Raw genomic sequence first — 20,359 nt, 5'->3', positions numbered from 1 at the left:
TTCCTTTTTCCTTGATTTCCAGACAATTTTTGTCTTTTTCCCTGATTCTAAAGAATATTTTAATTCACTCTAAAAATTACTAGATTCTTAAAAAATTTTTTATTACATTTATTTACGAATTTCTTTAATTGTAAAATTATTCAAAATCATCAATAACTTTATTTTTTAATGAATATTTAATCATTATTATTTTTCCATAGAAATTAAGGTTTTCAAAAAAAAAAAAAATTTTTAAATTCTTTGAGAATTTTTAAATCTATTTGTTTACAATTTAATTTTACGAAATTTCATTCAATCATTCGAAAATTCTTCAATTGCATATTAGAAAATAAGAATTTGAAATAATTTCAAGAATAATTTAATTAAATTTTTTTAAAAAAGTTAATTCTACAGAAATGTTAGTTAGAAATATGTAAATATATGAAAAATTCAGATTTTCAAAAATTTTAATTTCAAAACTTTCCAAAATTTAATTATAGGATTTCTAAAAATTCATGTTCAAATGCTTTTAACATTCAATTATTATTTAAAATTTTAACTAAAATTCATTGACAATAATAATTTAATTAAAATTTTCAAAAATAATTGAATTCTTGTGATGAATATTGTTATTTATGAAAATAATTGAATTTTCAAAAGAATTTCATTAAAATTCCTGAAAAATAATTGAAATCAAATTTTATTAGAAAATTCAAAGAGAATTAAATTATTTAAATGTAAAAGTAAAATAATTGAAATCAAATTTTATTAGAAAATTCAAAGAGAATTGAATTATTTAAATGTAAAAGTAAATAATTTATCGAATAATTGAATGTTTTTTAAAATTTAATTCTCGTAAAGAATTTTATTAAAAAAAATTTAAATAATTTAACTCTTGACGAATTTTAATAAAATTTTTAAGAATAATTATACATATTTTTCGGGGAATTCGATTTAAACTGTATTACAAGTAATTCAAATTCTCCGATCAATTTTATTATTTATTTATGAAAATAATTAAATTCCTAAAATTTTTTTGTATAAATAATTGAATTCCAGTGAAATTTTTAGATATTATTTATGAAAATAATTATATGTTTGCGTAGAATTTTATCAAACATTTTTTAAAGTAACTGAATTTATTTTTGAATATTTTATCTTTAAAAATCTTTTAATGCTTTCGATTAATTTCAAATTTGAAGAAATTTGTAAATGAATGTAATATAATTTTTTTTTGAGTATCTAATAATTTTTAGAGTTACTCAAAATATTTTCTAGAGTTCAGAGAAAAAGTGTAAATTTTGTTTTGGAATCAGGAAAATTTTAAAAGGAAATACAAAATTAAATTTCTTTTGTCAAACCTGTTGTCAAAAAATTTATATTTCTCGTTCTATGCAAAATATTTCATTCCTTTTCTCCAAAAGCGGAATTTTTCAAGTCCCTTAATTATATAGGTCGCAAAAGAATATCCTCCTTGTATTTCTCTGTGTTAGTATCCTTTTTCCAGGAAACTAAACACTCCTAGTTATATTCTTTCTATCTCGTAGATATCGACACGAATAACGCGGCTCCCGATTCTCATCTTCTAATAGACGATTTAAATTTTTGAATATATTTAGACGAATGAGCCAAAAGGACCGCGCGCTTTTGTCCCCTTAAATTTCTGCACCCTGCTGCCACTCTGCTTTATTTTTTTATTTTTTTTTTAAAAGGACACGCGTTATTATTGCCGGTGTCTCTCATCCTTCTCTCCTCTTTCTATAGAAGATGTGTGTCTGAGCTACCTACGAATATAAGCGCGGTACAAAAAAAGAAAAAAAAATTCGCAAAAGAAGAGAGAGAGAGAGAGAGAATGGGAGCAAAAAAGGGGAAGAAGGAATGATTTTGAAATATTTGTCGCCACGCATAAATTTGAAGGCGGCGGACTCGCATACTTAAATATGGATCGAAACCTTCTGCTTCACCGCCTGCTCTTACGTTTTTCTTTCTTTTTTCAATTTTTTTTTTGTTTTGTACTTTTTTCTCTGCGCTGCTGTTGCTGCTGTGCTCTTACCTCACCTCGTTGTCCTCTTCTACCCTTTTTTTTCTCCACCACCCCTCCCCACACCCTTCCAATATCTCTTGCTCCTTTACATCCTCATTCTTCTCTTCTTCTTTTCGGGTCCCGACCTCCATTGTCTTCGGAGCGCTAATAAACTATCCCGCGGGCCACCCCGTGTAGATTCCTATTGTTATTATTTCGCTTTCGAATACGAGAAACAAATGCCACACGAAGCCAAGGCGAATGTGCCCCATGGCGTGCGTTATGGAATCTTGCTTTCGTATGTCTCCTTCTTTTTCATTTTCTCTTTACTCTCTTTTTTTTTTTAATCGCGTCTCAATACTCTTTCTCTCTTTCTCTCTCATTTTTTTTCTTTCTGCGACAATATTTTCTCTCTTAAACAAAGTGTAACTCTCAATTTATTTGTAAATTTATATTCATGAAGAGAAAAGAGAGCGGAAAAATGGTATTTTCTCATAAGTATTTTCAGCAAATATTTATTGTCATAGTTATTTGGATTTTTATTATTTTGCAAAAATATGCTGATGAACAGTTTTGGAAAAATTTAGAGTATTGTCTAAATTTTTTAGAACCTGTTCAACATTAAATTTTTTCTGTCAAAAAAAAGGTGACGGATTTTTCTAATCACGTTCTAGTTTTTTATTTTACTGATTTTATTGGGAAACATTTTTTTTTTTAAATGTTCTGGAATATTGATAGAAGATAATAAACATTTTTTCAAGAAATTTATTGAATATTTGCTAATGAGTAATGAGTTTTGAAATAATTTGCAAAAATATGCTGAACAGTTCTGGACAATTTAGAGTGTTTTTAAAATTTTCCAGAACTGTTCAGCATTAAAGTATTTCTTTAAATTAAATTAAATTTTTTTCAATTAAATAAAATAAATTATCATTTTTTCATTCACTTTCGCAACAGTTTTTTTTGATGATTTTATTAAAAAAAATTTGCTGAACTGTTTTGAAATTATTAACTATATTAATCTTCATATTCTTTCATTCATTCTGTCTGCAGTTTAAAGTTATTTTTTGTGTATGCTTTTGTTTTGTTTTGTTTTTTTTTCTTTAAAAAATATTGTTTGACAAATCGAAAATGTGCAGATATTTTTTCATGATTCATAATAAATTAATATTAGAAATTAAAAATTAAAAGAAAAATTATGATTGACAAATAAAAAATATACTCATTTTGTTTATTATATGCTTTTTTTCTATAACAAATTTCGTTTGACTGATCTAAATTATGCAAATTTTTCTCTTCTTTATTTATAAAAAATATAGAAAATTGTTAAAAAATTATGATTAAGAAATAGTAAATAAATACCTATTTTATGAATAATTTTTATTTTTTAACAACAATATTGTTAACAAACTCATTTTTTTATTTTTGAAAAAAACATTACATATTCCTGTTTCATAATATTTTTCTAGAAAATTTTCAATTTTCATATAAGGAAATAATTTACATTGTTTCTATTTCTTAATTACAATTGTTTCAATAAAATTCAGTTTTTTAAAAATAAAGGAAAAAAATGTTTATAAATTCTATTTGTCAATTACAAATTTTAATTGAAAATAAAAATTTTTGAATTTTTAGAAAATGAAGGAAAAAATTTTACTCAAAAAAATGTTCTGTTACATTTATTTACGAATTTCTTTAATTGTAAAATTATTGAAAAATTGAATAAATTTTTTTGTAAATTATTCGAATTAATATAATTTCTCTTCTAAATAAATATTTAATTATTATTACTTTTTCCAAGGGAATTAAGATTTTCAAAAATTTCTAATTAAAATCTTTTTGAAATTAAATAACTTTACAAATATTATTATAAAACATGAAGATATCGATTGCTCCGAGTCGAAGACTCGGAGTGATCGATTTCTTCTTGTTTTATAATAATTAAAGATAACCGAGTGGATAAAATCATTTTTTTATATTATAAGAATATTTTTATTGTAACTTCTTCAAAATTATTTTCATATTCAATTAATATCTAAAATTTTAAGTAAAATACATTTTTAAATCAATTTATTTAAATAGAAAATTTAATTATTTATTTAATAATTAAATGTTTCTTGAAATTTAATCCTTATAAAGAATTTTATTACCAAATTTTTGAATAATTGAATTCTTTTGACGAATTTTTATAAAATTTTTAAGAATAGTTACATTTTTCAAAGAATTTGATTAAAATTGTATTAAAAATAATTGAAATTCTGCGATCAGTTTTATTATTTATGAAAATAATTTAATTATTGAGAACAAACTTATAAAAAATTGGTAAATAATTTAATTTCTGTGAAATTTTTATTATTTATGAAAATAATTAAATTTTTCTGTACAATTTTATTAAAATAATCATTTCTAACTTCTTTGAAATTCAATTTTTTTTAGTGTTTTTAACTAAAATTCTTCTATAATCTCATTATTTCTAATAATTAATTAAATATATATTGACACATTCAACTAATTTTAGAAGATTTTGAATTAATAAAATTTTTCAAAAATGTAAGTTCTTCAAAATTTCTAATTATAAATTCATTCAAAATTGAAATTTTATAAAATTTCAAATTAAAACCTTTTGAAGTTCAATTATTTATAAAAATTGTAAACGCAACTCTTTTAATAAATAAAATAAAAAATATATAAAATACATAAAATAAAAAATGCGTAAAATAAATAAAATAGAAGAAGAAAAAAAATGAAAATGGAAAATTTTAAGAATAACTGAAAATGCCTTAATTCAAAAATGTTCAGAAAAGGATAAAAAAATTAAGTTTGGAAATTTTTGTTTTCCTTCACCTGTAAAATATTTTGGATTTATAAACAAATTTCACATGGGCAATACAATAAGTGGATTATTAAAATTTTTTGCCACATATAGAATTTTTGCCTCTGGCCCCGCACTCGAGACATCAACGCCCTCTTGATTTTATAAATATACGTTATAATAAACGTAGGCGTCGACGAGACTCGTGTTATTATTTAAGAGACAAGCATACATAATCTGATCTAATTTTTATCTTTATTACTTTCTTTTTTCCTTTCTCAATCTAAATTAGTCATCTGATATCAAGTTTTATGAACCCAAAATAATACCTAGCGGACCATAAAATTTGCATTTCCAGTTTTGCTAAATTAAGCTATTGCAAATAATATAAAACAAAAGTAAAAAAAAATATCGCATATACACAATTGAAAAAGTAAATATAACCGAAAATTAATTTTCCTTTTTTTAATTACAGTACCATTTTTATTCTTAATTTAAATTAAAATTACAATTTTCTTATTTTAAATTAAGAATACAATTTTAAAATAATTGTAATTTTTAATTTTAATTATAATTTTTTATTTTAAATTTAAAATGTAATTACAGTTAATAAAATTAAATAGACATTTTAATTCAAAGCCTAATAAAAATTCCTTTATTTTTAATTGAAATTATAATTCAAAACATTTTATTTTGAATTTAAATTATAATTTACACTTTTTTTATTACAAGTTTAAATTACTTAACAAAAATTTATCAAAAAAAAAAAAAAGAATTCAAAGAATTTGTAAAAAAATTTTGATTTATTTCTTTTTCTTTAATGAATAAATAAATAAAAATAAATAAACATTGTAAGTCAGTGTGAAATGTTCTCACGACAATTCGAGATTCTCTTATGGTTATAACAATATTCTGATTGGATTTAATATATAGTGGCGGATGGTTGCTCTCATTTTCTGTATGATTTTCCAACTAAAGCGCGCTTTCTCACAAACGAGATGAACGTCAAGTTAGAATCAACACTCGCGGCTTTTATGGCATGAGAGGCGGCACGTTCTCCAATGCTAAACGACTGTAAATATCGGGAATAGAGAAGAAACTTCACGTGTTGGTCTCCCTTTAACTATAAGGTGCGTAAGTTGGAATATCCTCTTCAGAAAATTGAATAATTTATTCCAAGTAAAGTTCTTGTTCCAAGAATTCCATTTGCAATTGAGTCATATATGAGAGAAAGAGAGAAAAAAATAAAAAAAATAAAAAATAAAAAAAAAATAAAGAAAAAAATAAAGTGAGTAAGAGGTAAAAAAAGAGTGAAAACAAGAGAAAAATTGAGGAAAAAGAGAACAGAGAATGAAAGGAAAAAAGTGGAAACAAGAGAATAAGAGAGAAAAAAGAGAAAAAAAATAAAAGCGAGAGAAAGAGACAAAAATGAGGAAAAAATAAAAGCGAGAGAAAAAGACAAAAAAGATAAAAGGGAGTAAAAAAGAAAAGCGAGAAAAAGAGAGGTAAAGGGGAGAAGAAAGTAAAAGAAAAGAAGAAGTGAAAAAAGAGAAAGGAGAGTAAAAAAGAAAAAAGAAAAGAGAAGGAAAAGAAAGAAAGAGGAGAGAGAAAAAAATTAAAAAGAGGAGAAATAAAAAAGAAGAAAGAGAGTGAATAGAGAAAAGGAAGAAAGAAAACAGAGAAGAGTATTAGAAGACAGAGTAAAAAACAGAAGAAAGGATAAGAAGAGTAAAAAATAATAAGAAGGAGAGAATAGAGACTAAGAAGAAAAGGGAGGAGAAAAGAGGAGGTAAAAGAGAGAAAGAGAGAGAGGAGTGTAAAAAAAGAAGAGAAATAGAGAAAGTAAAAAAGAAAGGAGAGAAAAAGGAGAGAAAAGAAAGTGAAAGGAGAAAAGAGAGAATAAAAAAGGATAAAGTAACAACAGAGGAAGAAGACTAAAAAGAAAAAAGAAGAAGGAAAATAGAGTAGAATGAGAAGAGAGTGTAAAAAGAAAACAGAGAAAAAGGGAAAGAGAGAGAAAAATAAAAAGAGTCGAAGAGAGAGAAATAAAAGTAGTCGAAGAGAGAGAGAAATAAAAATAGTCGAAGAGAGAGAGAAATAAAAATAGTCGAAGAGAGAAAGAAAAAAAAAGAGTCGAAGAGAGAAAAGAAAAAAGAGCGAAGGAGAGTAAAAAAAAGAGAGAAAAGGAGTCTGTAACATTATATTCTGAAGAATCTGGAAAATTAAGATTACCAGATAAGGTTCTGGGACTAGACACACATGATGAGATTCTATGGCTTCATTTCGAATACACTTTCAGCAAAAGCCTACAACTATGCCGTTGCATCCGCCTAATGATAATCTTGTAATAAATGTAATCTTGATGACTACTGACCCAAAGGTTGTTATATTCGCGTATAATAAACTACCTCAATTTTTCTCCACTCGCAAGACTTCACGAAAAAATATTATTTCCTAATTGGAATTCCATGTTAATGTTGCGTATATAAGGATATATACTCTTTGAAATTGGAAAATTGTACCTATTCGTAAATGAATAATTATTATTTGTACACGCACACCGAAAAAAAAGATGTTTTCAATTTTAGACGATTCCTCTTCTTTTGCAGTATTTTTTCCTCCTATATGTGGGCACTAAATTTTTCTTTTCTAATTGAGAGGCTTATTTCCGCTTTTATATTTTCTATTAAATGGCACTTTTTAAATAGTTTGAAGCTGCATTCAGAAAAACAAAAAACAACAAAAATTGTACGAAATAACAAAATAATAGGTACAAAAAAAATTGTCCACCTCCTTGAATTTTGAAATCCGATTTTAAAATATTCTGCCATACTGAATCCTCCATTTTCAATTTTGAAAATTTGTCATCAGATTCGTAATCAGCGACCCCAAAAACTCAAGAGAAGAAAATTTCAGATAAATTTAATTATTTCTAAACAAATTATTTGTCTTTTTGCATTTGGAAATCTGAGTTTGAAATTGTCAGCCATTTTGGATTCGCCATTTTGAATTTGACTTTGGATTCATAATTATTAATTAATTTTATTATTATTCTAAATTGTTATTGTTTTCAATTTTTTTATATAATAATATTAACAATAGAATTAATAATAATTTTAATGATAATAATACAAACTCAATACTTAATAATTATTAGAGAAAAAATAACTAATTTAACTAATAAATTCTTTGCTGCTTCAAATTTAGAAAGTAAATTATTCCTGCCAATTATAATTATTCATTAATTGATTGTTAACGTTTTGTAAGAAAATAGCTAATTATTATCTGATTAGTATTTTATTATTAGCGCAGAAATAACTAATTTAACTAATTAATGAATTATTTTTATCTAATTTGAATTTAGAGAGTAAATTACTCTTACTAGTTGTAGTAAATTGGTAATTATTAAATAGGTAATAATTATAATAAAATAATAAAATAATAATAATTTACTAATAATTAATAACAATAATTGGAAAATAATCTATTTTACGAGAAATATATTTCATTTATAGAAATGCATAATTCGATATTATCAAATTATGCGTTCTCGCGAAGAAGAATTTCATTCCGAGAAAAAGAGCGTTTCCTTCATCCATAAATATTAATTTCCGTTAACACTCCTGAGGCTAACGAAATAACTTAACACCGATAATCATAGCAGAAAGCAATGAGAGATTCTTGAATTCCAATATAATTTCCAGACCGGTTGCCTTCTGTCTACGCATACAACTTTTTTTGTCACCAGTTGCTTAATTGCTTTTTCTCTTCTCTACCCTTATATTTTGTATTCCAAAAAGGAAAAGAACAAAAAAATTTCTACTATCTAAATCTATTAAAAAATATCTTTTCCTCGGACCGGAAGAAAAAACGACATTTGGAAAGCGTGCGCACGCCATTTCTCACCGAATATTTTTAAATTTAATTATATATATGTTCTAAACATAAATTATTGTCTAGATCGAATCAGGTGCGCCCTCCTTTTTCTTTTGTTTTCCAATTAAATGTATATTTTATTATCTGTTGGAAAACAAATTTATTTCCTTTTTCTGATTTTGTTTTCCATCACAAATTTAATAGAAAATTATCGTCGCAATTGGAACTTCTATATGTAAATTACAATGGAAATTTTATAAAAGTATTGAGGAATTTTTATTCGGATTTTATTTTATTCATTGCTATTAATAGTATTTATTTATTTTTATTTATTTAATATTAATTTTATTTTAAATTTTTATTATACCCTTCATTCTTATTTCTTTCCATAAAATTCGAATTTGCAATTTTTAATTTGTATTAACATTTCAGTTTTGGCAATTTTGCCAAAGAATTAAGAAAATTGAAAATTCCATAAAAATTATTGTAAAATTTTTATGGAATTTCAATGGAAATTTTTATCAATTGGAGCTTTTATGGAAATTTTATAAAAATATTCTTGATTTTTTTAAATTTCTACACAATTTTTGAAATTTTTGCAAATCATGAAAATATTTGACAAAATGTTTAGGAATTTTCATGAAATTTCCACGATTTAAGTTTCTATAATAAATTCCTTGAGGAAATGTATCTTATTTATTTATTTAAACTATAAACGGGTTTACAAAGTTGACAAATTTGACGGAAATGTTTTAGAATTTTTATGAAAAATCCTCAAAATTTTTGTCAAGTGAAGTTTTTATAAAATTTGCAGTTTTAAATTTTTAGCGTGAGAATTATTTTTTCACACTGAAAGAAACATTTATTTGATTCAAAGAAATGATTACTTGTCTATTATCTAATAAATATTTACTTGATTCAAATAATTTTTATTTACAAATAAGAATATTTATTTACATCTGATAATTTTATTTACATATCTTACTTTTTTTTACTTACACATGATAATTTTTATTCACGTCTAATAATTTTTATTTACATCAAAGAATTGATATTTGAAGCAAATACAATTTAATTGATTTAAATAAAAATTATTTGGTGCAAATAAATATTTGTTGAAAAATAGGTAAAACATTACTACAAAAAAAAAAATTTTTTGATTCAAATAATAATCGATTATTTGTCTTTTATCGAATCAATATATAATTGAATCTAATAAATATTTACCTGAATCAAACAAATATTTACTTGAATCAAACAAATTTTTAATTGAACTAAATAAATTTTAATTGAACTAAACAAATTTTTACTTGAATCAAATAAATATTTACCTGAATCAAACAAATATTTACTTGAATTAAATAAACATTTAATTGTATTAGATAATTCTCAATTACTTTAAATAATTTTATTTACATCTAATAATTTTTATTCACATCTACCCAATGGGAAATGCCAGTGTAGTGCCGATGTTCACCACTGGCTTAGTACTCAGACGATTGTTCGGCGTATTCTAGCCGAGCCTCGACAATTAGTGCTGGCGCAGTACAGAATTTTTGTTCCGCCAAAGCTTGGACAAGCCACGGCGGCAAGTGCTGGCTGAGTATAGAAAAATTGTTCACAACGCTCTTTGCCAACACTGATTTTTTGACATAAACTTGAAAAAAATTATAAAAAAAGTTTATAAATGTTTATAAATATAAATTTATTGAAAAAAATCAATATTTTACTTTTCAGTTGTTCATTTTTTATTCTTATTAAATTTAATAATAACAATTTAACACAATTGTCTAATTTTGTAAATAATAAATTATTTAAACAAATTAAAATTATAAACAAAATTTAAACTTTAATCTCAATAATAATTTGGTTCCTATTAAAATACAATAAATAAAGTAATTTAATTATTAAAAATTTAGTTTAACTTATTTTACTTCAATTTATTATTTCTAACGTATCCCTATTTTTTTCTCATCTTTGACTCAATAATTGTATGTCTGAATGATACTGAGATATTAATACTTTTTTGTACACACGTGTCGTTAGCATAGTGGTTAGAGCGTTAGTCTGTTAGTCCGTAGGTCGTAGGTTCGATTCCCCTCGTCAGCAATTTTGTTTATTTTCATAGGTTTGCGATATTTCTAGATTCCAATCGTTAGGTACTAAAATATGAAAATCTAATGTACACTTACTGTAATTGTTTATTGTTTAATTTTTAAATGTTATAAACAATTTTTTTCTACTTCATTTACTATATTCATTGTTAGTCTCCTTCTTTAATACAATTTCTTTAAGAAGAGAAATATTTTATGAATAATAACTATTTATTAATATTATTTACCATTTTGTTGTTAAATTATTTATAATTATTAATTTACGACTAATTAATAACAATACGGCATTTATTGCGGCAATATTCTCAGCCAGCACTGGTCCAGTGCTGCGCCAGCGCTGTCTGGCAGCACTGACAGACAGTACTTCGGCAGCGCCGGACGGCGTTATCATCCCAGTGCCATGCCAGTGCTGGCTCTCAGCCTTGCCGCCAGTGCTGCCAGTGCTGGCGCAGTACTACGCCAGTTGTAAATTTCCCATTGGGTAATAATTTTTATTTACATCAAATAATTTTATTTGCACCTACCAACTTTTATTTACAACAAATAAATTGAATTTGAACCGATAATTTGAGTATTTGACACAAATACCATTTAATTGACTTAAATAAAAATTGTTTGATGGAAAAATTTATTTCGAACCACAATTAATTTAAGTCGTTTATTTGAATCAAATAATTTTTTTTCAACATTAACACATTAATTTTTTTTTACATGAGAATTTTTTAACATGCCTTTGAATATCAAAGTGCGAATAAAATATCTATTTTCTAAGACTTTTCACTTTTTGGGACATTTTAAAAATTGAATTTCTTTTTTTTGTCACAAGAAATTAGATTTTTTTAAAAAATTTTGTCGCGAAAAAAAAATTGAACGGACGAGGGGGATAAAAAAAAGTACGATATTTTACCGAAGAAGTAGAAGAAGAATAAGAAGAAGCGACTCGTTGAAAGGGGAGACAAAAGGTCAAGGTTTTAAACATAAAATGCAAGGGCTTTTAGCACCTTTCAGAATTTCTGTGTTTCCTGAAGCAATCTCTTTTCTGGGAAGTCACAGAGAAAAAAGGAGTGTGAGTGAGAGAGACAGAAAGGAAAAAAGCAGGGAGCAAGTAGGGTCGATCCCGTTGTGGTACAGACCCCCGGCAGGCAAACCCTGCGTGTCTAGTGTTTCTCCCCGCGGACAGACACGGTAGATTAGATCTTAGCCACTACTATATGAGATTCTCATATTACGGTTCTTCTCTTTTTATCTTTTATTTTCATTTTTTTTTTTTTTGTTTTTTTTTGCTTGTTTTTGTGGCAAGTTTGCGTACCACGCAGGTCGGCTCCCGTTTTACTCTGGCCCACACCTTATTTTTTTTTTATTTATTTATTCCCCTTTCCATCTTCTTCGTTTACATATATCTATTCCACTCGGCAATCTTCCAAACAATGTGCGAATGGAAACTTATTACTTAAAAATTTCAGAAAAAAAAAAATTTCGACTCCTTTACTTCTCTTGTGTCTAAAGTTTCATTTCGAAACGATTAGAATCTTCGCCCCCGGTTTGTCTTTGGAAGGAAACCACAAGGGCGGGGGGAATCACCATTACCAGGTAGTTGATGTAAAATAAAAAAATTTAGTAAATTGACATTATTTATTAAACAAAAAAATATTTTTTGAACAATAAAAATTATTTTTAAACAATAAAAACTTTTTTTAAACAATAAAAATTTTTTTTAAACAATAAAATTTTTGTTAAACCAAATAAAATTTTTTTGAACCAAATAAACTTTATTTGAATAAAATTAAATTTATTAAAACCAAATATAGATTATTAGAACAGAAAAAAAAATTTTTGAACTAGGTAAAATCTATTTGAAGTAAAGAAAATTTATTTGAACTGAATAAAATAATTTAGTAGACTTAATTAAGTTATTTTTTAAAAAGAAAAATTTCACTCGGCACATGTAAAATTTTTATTTGAATCAAATAAATTTTTTGAAACAAAATAAAAATTACTTGAACCAAATATAGATTATTTGAACAGAATAAAAGTTTTCTGAACGAAATAAAATTTATTTGAAGCAAAAAAATTTATTTCAACTAAATAAAATAATTTAGTAGACTTAATTAGTTATTTGTTATAAAGAAAAATTGCAGTCAATATAAATAACATTTTTTGAAAGAAATAAAATTTATTTTAAGCAAATACAGATTATTAGAAACAAAAAAAAAGTTTCTTGAAATAAATAAAATTTATTTGAACTAAAAAAACTTATTTAAACATCAAAGAAAAAAATAGGAAACTAAATTATTTGTTTTAAATAAAAATTTTATTCAATTTTTCTATAGTATCAACAAATTTTTTTGTATCAAATAAAATTTTTTCCAAATAGAACAAATTTTTTTTTAATCAAATTTAATTTATTTGAATAAAATAAAATTTCTTTGAACCAAATGTAGAGTATCAGAACCAAACAAAAGTTTTCTGAAGCAAATAAAATTTAATCGAACAAAACAAAATTTATTTGAACCAAATGTAGAGTATTACTACCAAATAATTGTTCTTTGAATGAAATAAAATTTACTAGAACCAAAAAAAAATTTATTTGAACCAAATATATATGAACTGAACAAAAAATAGATTTTTTGAAGCGAATAAAAGTTTTATTTGAACAAAATAAAATTTTCTTGAACCAAATAAAATAAATTTGTAGAATAAAATAACATTTTTTTAAATCAAATAAAGTTTCTTTGAACTAAACGTTGTTTATTAGAATAAAATAAAAGTTTTTGAACCAAATAAAAGTTTTGTTGGAACTAAGTAAAATTTATTTGATCAAAAAAAATTTATTTTAATCAAACAAAATTTATTTTAAGCAAATATAGATAATTAGAACCAAATGAAAGTTTTTGAACCAATCAAAATTTATTTCAAACAAATAGAATAATTTAATAGACTTTTAATTAATATTTTGTTATAAAGAAAAATTGTATTCAATTTTTATTTGAACCAAATTTAAAATTAGTTGAAATAAATAAGTATTTTATAACCAAATATACATTATTAGAACCAAATAAAATTATTATTTGAACTAAGTAAAGTTTATTTAAACCAGACAAAATTTATTTGAACCAAATTAAAAAATTTTTGAAACAAATAAAATTTCTTTTTAAAACCAAGAAAAACTTCATTTAAATAAAATAAAATTTATTTAAAAAAAAATAATGTTTATTTAAACCAAATATAGAGAAAAAATTTGCTTGAACCAAATAAAATAGATTAGTAGACTTAATTAGTTATTTGTTGTAAAGAAAAATTTTATTCAACACAAATAAAATTTATTTGAAGATTTGAACCAAATAAAATTTACTCGAACCAAAAAAAAATTTATTTGAACCAAATATAGATTATTAGAACCAAATAAAAGTTTTTGCAAACCAAATAAAAATTGATTTGAACTCAATAATAATTTGTAAATCATTCCTATTTTTAAATCAACAGTATCGAAAATAAAAAAAAATTTGTCTATAATAATTTAATAAAATTAGATCATTATTTTATAAAAAAATAAAATCCCTGTCGAAAATAGAAATAAATATCTAGATATTTATATTTTCTTGGTCGCAATTTTTGAATAGACCGCTATTCGTTTGTACACAATTTGTAAATAAATATTTTTTTTGCAGACAAACTCAACGGCGGGTCGATTGCAAATTTCAATGCAACATTGTATTATATATATGTATATACGTATACATATATTTATTTGTGTGGGAGTTGAGTGGAATGCAGATGGAATGTAATGCCCACCCTTTTTTTTCCTCCGCAACCACGCCATCGCGATGCCTTATGGACTTTAAAAAACTTCAACAACGGTGGCCATTTCTCGATTATTTATCAACCTTTCAATTTTACTAATGGAAAAAAATGATTAATATACTCGTCGATATGTAACTTTTTTAAAAATGAAAACCCCCAACTTTTTATCAAAATAAAAAGTCCATTTGAATGAATTGCCTATACATGGACTTTTATACGTATATTCAAGAGTATCGAATACATTTACAATTTACATTTTTACATATAGGCGAATTTTTCCTTTTTGTTGCAATTTTTTTTTAATTTACTAATAACGATGAAAAAAAATTTATTTATTTAGTTCAAATGGATTTTTTTTCCATTTAAATAACAATTTTATTTGGTTCAAAAAAACCTTATTTTGATTAAGCAAAAATTTGTTTTTTAATCACATTTTTCTTTATAACAAATAATTAATTAAGTCCACTAAATTATTTTTTATTTTGTTCAAATAAATTTCGTTTGATTGAAATTGAAATACAAATTTTATTGATACTAAATAAAAAGTGCTTACAATTTTTCTTCATAATATATAATATAGTCTACCAAATTATTTTGTATTTGGTTCAAATAAACTTTGTTTAGTTTTAATGAACTTTACTTAGTTAAAATAAAAATTTTATTTGATTCTAATAATCTATATATTTGGCCCAAAAAAAAAATCTTATTTGTTTCATGGAAATTTTAATTTGGTTCAAATAAAGGTTCAATTTGGTTCAAATAAATTTGGTTGAAATAAAAATTGAATACAACTTTTCTTTATAACAAAAAACTAATTAAAAGTCTACAAAATTATTCTATTTGGTTGAAATAAATTTTGTTTGGTTCGAAAACTTTTATTTGTTTCTAATAATCTATATTTGGTTTAAATAATTTTAATTTGGTTCTAATAATCTATATTTGCTTGAAATAAATTTTATTTGATTCGAATAAATTTTATTTAGTTCGACAAAATTTTGTTTGTTTCAAATAAATTTCTTTGGATCAAATAAATTATATTTGGTTCAAAAACATTTATTCTATTCTAATAATCGACATTTGGTTCAAAGAAATTTTATTTGATTCAAAAAACTTATTTTGATTGATAGAAACTTTATGTTTTTTTTTATCGAAACACGTCAAAATTTTATTTTGTTTCAATAAAAATTTTACACCGTTCAAAAATCTATTTTTTGTTCAATTAATCTATAGATGGATCAAATAAAGTTTTTTTTGCATCAAATAACTTTAATTTAGTTCGAACAAAAATTTTATTTAGTTTAAAACTTTTATTTGGTTCTAATAATCTATATTTGCTTAACATATATTTTATTTTTAGTTCAAATAACTTTTAATTGATTCCAATAATCTATTATTTGCTTAAAACAGATTTTGTCTCATTCAAATGAATTATGTTTGAATAAAATAAATTTTTTTTGCATCAAAGAAATATTATTTGGTTCAAAAACTTTTTTTTTTATTCTAATAATCGACATTTGGTTCAAATGGAAATTTTTTTTTGGTTTGAAAAATTTTATGTTATTAAAATAAAAATTTTATTTCTTCTGTATAAAATATTTTTTTTAACAGAAATTACTAATTTAGCCTACTAATCTATTTCATTTGGTTTAAGCAAATTTTATTTCGTTCAAATAAATTTTTACTCCGTTCAAAAAATCCTATTTTTAGTTCAGTTAATATTATTTGGTTCAAATAAATTTTGTTTGATTCAAATAAATTTTTGTTTGATTCAAGTAAATTTTATTTCGTTCAAATAAATTGTTGTTTGATTCAAGTAAATTTTATTTCGTTCAAATAAAATTTTCACCTACTCAATTAAAAAAAGCTTTGTTTGATTCAATTCATCTGTATTTGATTGAAATAATTTTTAGTTTGGTTCAATTAATCTGTATTTGGTTCAAATAAATTTTTGTTTGATTCAAATAATTATTTTGCCATCAAATAAATTTTATTTTATTTAAATAAGTTTTATTTTATTCAAATAAATTTTTGCTTAATTTAAAAAGATTATATTTTCTTGGTTTGAAAAAGAAATTTTATTTGTTTCAAAAAAATGTTAATTTGGTTCAAATAAAAAATTTTATTGATACTAAATAAAAATTTTCTTTAAAAATAATTACCAAATTGGCCCACTAAATTAGCAGGTTAAATTAGTTGAATGTTTGCAAAAGAAATTTTTATTTGATTCAAATAAATTTTTATCTTTGTAAAAATAAAACTTTTATTTGATTTAAATAAATTTTTATTTTTGTTAAAAATAAAACATTTCTCTTGGTGTCTACGTATTTGGCTTTGAGGAAGCGGTGATTTTGTTAAACGTTTAATGAGTCGACGCGCGCTGATAATTGATAACGCTCTTTAAGTTACGAGAGCGGCATTGGTACGTGGCACCCTTTTTTTTCTCTCTCTTTCTAACCAGAAATATCGAAGCGATCCGTGCGAATGATAAGAACGTTTTTCAGGCAGGTCCGTGGCAGAAAAGCGACCACGCAGGTTTTCAACGCTCTCTTCGTTCGGTGACTGCGTTTGAGCCCAGAGCGGACAGCGTGACGCTTAACCGAAGATACCGATCGGTCTTTTGTTTCCGTTCATCCCCCATAGCACCTTGCAAACACACACTTTCAAATATATATATATATATTTATATAAAAAAAAAATAAATATATATAAAAACCTCCATGAAACGATTCGCCCGGTCGCACGAGAGTCAGCCGTTCCGGATAATGTATGTTGCGGTATGCTAATCGAGAAACGATTCTCATTTGCTTAATCGCTCCCGAATTCCCATTCACCCCCAACCCCCCCGTCTCTTTTATTCCCACCTCTCGTCTATCCTGTCGTTCTTGCTTCTTTGTCCCCTCGATCTACCGAACTTTTTATTTTTTTTTTCTAATTTTTTTTTTTTTTGTTGTCTTTCTTTCTTTCTTCCTTCTTTTTCTTCTTCTTTAGCTTTTGCACTCTTTTCGCTTTATCTTAGAAGCGCGTCGAAAGCAATTTTCGAGCCAGCGCTTTTATCCCCAGATGCCGAAAGATTTTTATACAATGTCGATTCGACAGGGAAGTTAACATTATGGCAATCTCAGAAAATTTAAGGAACAATCTCTTTGGTATTTCGGTCTAATTAAATTTTTGTCCCGGTGATGAAAAAAAAGAAGATGAAGAAGACGCGGCATTTGGAAGTCAAATCGTTGACAAAAAAAAGGAAGTTTATAACATTAAAAAACACTTTTTTTTCAAATTTTATTGTATCCGAAAAATTTCGGAAATTCAAAATGGCAAATTCAACATGGCGGGAGAAATGCCAAAAAAAAAGAATTTTTCATGATTTATAATAAAATAATATTAGAAATTAAAAAAGAATTATGATTAACAAATGAAAAATATACCCATTTTGTGCATTTTTCAATAACAAATTTCGTTTGACTGATCTACATTATGCAAATTTTTTTCCTTTCTATTTATAAAAAACAAAAAATTGTTAATTGTTAAATTGTTCACAAACCTCATTCTTTTCTTTTAGGAAAAGAATACATATTTCCGTTTCTGAATATTTTTGTAGAAAAATTCTCAATTTTCATTCATTCAATTTTCATATTTCTATTTTTTAATTACATTTGTTTTAATAAAATTCAATGTTTTTTAAAAAGAAAGAAAAAAAAGTGTTTATAAATTCGATTTGTCATCGGCAAATTTTAATTGAAAATAAAATTGAATATTTTTTAATTTTTAGAAAATAAAGAAAAAAATTTTACTAGTAAAAAATATTCTGTTACATTTATTTAAGAATTTCTTTAATTTTAAAATTATTCGAAAACATCTATAATTTCTTTTTTAAATAAACATTTCGTTATTATTATTTTCTAGAATTTTTAACTAAAATTCTTCGTTAAATTAATTATTTTTAATAATTTTCGAAAAATTTCTTTGAAAATTTTTAAATCTATTTGTTTACAATTCAATTTTACCAAATTTCGATTATTCGGAAATTCTTCAAAATATAGATTAGAAAAGAAAAATTTCATATAATTTAAAAAAAATTCAATTAAACTTTTTCAAAAAAATTAATTTCACAAAATTGTTAGTTGAAAATTTAAAAAATTAAAATTTTCAAAGATTTTAATTTGAAACCGTTTTAAAATTCAATTATTTCTAAAAATTCACACTGCAGTGTTATTAATATTCAATTATTATCTTAAATTTTAAGTAAAATTCATTTTTAAATCAAGTTTTATTAAAAAATTCTACGAGAATTAAATTATTTAATTACAAAAATAAATAATTTATTAAATAATTAAATGTTTTTTTTAAATTTAATTCTCATGGAGAATTTTGTCAACAAATTTTTAAATAATTGAATTCTTTCAACGAATTTTAATAAAATTTTTAAGAATAATTACATTTTTCCAGGAATTGCATTTAAATTTTATTAAAAATAATTGAAATTCTGCGATGAGTTTTATTATTTATGTAAATAATTAAATTACCAAAAGAATTTTATTATTTATGGAAAAAATTTAATTATTGCGAAGAAATTTATAATAAGTTTGAAAATAATTGCATTCCTATACAAATTTTTATATAATATTTATGAAAATAATTAAATGTTTGAGTAGAATTTTATCAAAATTTTTTTTAAGTAGGTAACTGAATTTATTTTTGAAAATTTGATTTAAATATAAGATATTGAAAATCGTTGAAATGAGAAAAAATTTGAAAAAAATTGAATTTTTTTCAAGAATTCTATTAAAATTTATAAAAATAATTGAATTTCGGAGAAGAGTTTTATTATTCATAAAAATGATTGAAATCCTGACTAGAATTCATTTTTAAATCAAGTTTTATTAGAAAATTCTACGAGTTTTCAATTATTCGAATACAATAATAAATAATTTTTTGCATAAATGAATGTTTCTTAAAAATGAAATCTCAAAAAGAATTTTTCCAAAAAAATTATTAAATAATTGAGTTCTTTGGGACAAATTTTAATAAAATTTTGAAGAATAATTACATTTTTCGTGAATTTATTAAAATTCTATTAAAAATAATTGAAATTCCACGATGAGTTATATTATTTATGAAAATAATAAATGTCTTTTGAAAAATTTCACTAAAATAGAAGACATTAAATATAATTGAATTGAAGAAAATTTTTGAAAATAATTGAAATTTCACTAAGAATTTTATTTAAGTTTTTGAAAATATTTGAAATTTTGCCAAGAACTTTATTAAAATTTTTGAAAATAATTGAATTTTGGAGAAGAATTTTATTATTTTTATATTTTTAAATATAATTGAAATTTTAACCAGAATTTTATTAAAATTTTTGAAAATATTTTAAATTTTGCCAAGAACTTTATTAAATTTTTTGAAATTAATTGAATTTCAGAGAAGAATTTTATTATTCTTATATTTTTAAATATAATTGAAATTTTAACCAGAATTTAAAAAAATTTTCAAACATAATTGAATTTCTGCGAAGAATTTTATTACTTTTGAAAATAATTGAATTTCTGCAAATCATTTTCAGTAACTTCTCCAAAATTCCTTTTTTTTGAGTATTTTAATTTTTAACTAAAATTCTTTTATAAATCTATTATTTTCAATAATTAATGAAATACATTTTAATAAATTTAACTAATTTCCGAAGAATCTGAATTATTAAAATTTTTCAAAAGTCCAAGTTCTTTATAATTTCTGATTAAATTCATTCAAAAT

General features: G+C 23.3%; 1 protein-coding gene across 1 annotated transcript in view; it reads left to right on the top strand.

The window, feature by feature from the left end:
- LOC122502283 (tyrosine kinase receptor Cad96Ca) overlaps positions 1-20,359 on the top strand; it is a 340,229-nt gene that overhangs the window by 83,843 nt on the left and 236,027 nt on the right. The gene's annotated exons all lie outside the window — the stretch shown is intronic.

The sequence above is a fragment of the Leptopilina heterotoma genome, unplaced genomic scaffold (genome assembly GCF_015476425.1).
Source record: "Leptopilina heterotoma isolate Lh14 unplaced genomic scaffold, ASM1547642v1 Lhet_225, whole genome shotgun sequence".
Lineage (NCBI taxonomy): Eukaryota > Metazoa > Arthropoda > Insecta > Hymenoptera > Figitidae > Leptopilina > Leptopilina heterotoma.
Note: the sequence above shows the minus strand (reverse complement) of the source record. Positions and strands in the feature narration are given on the sequence as shown.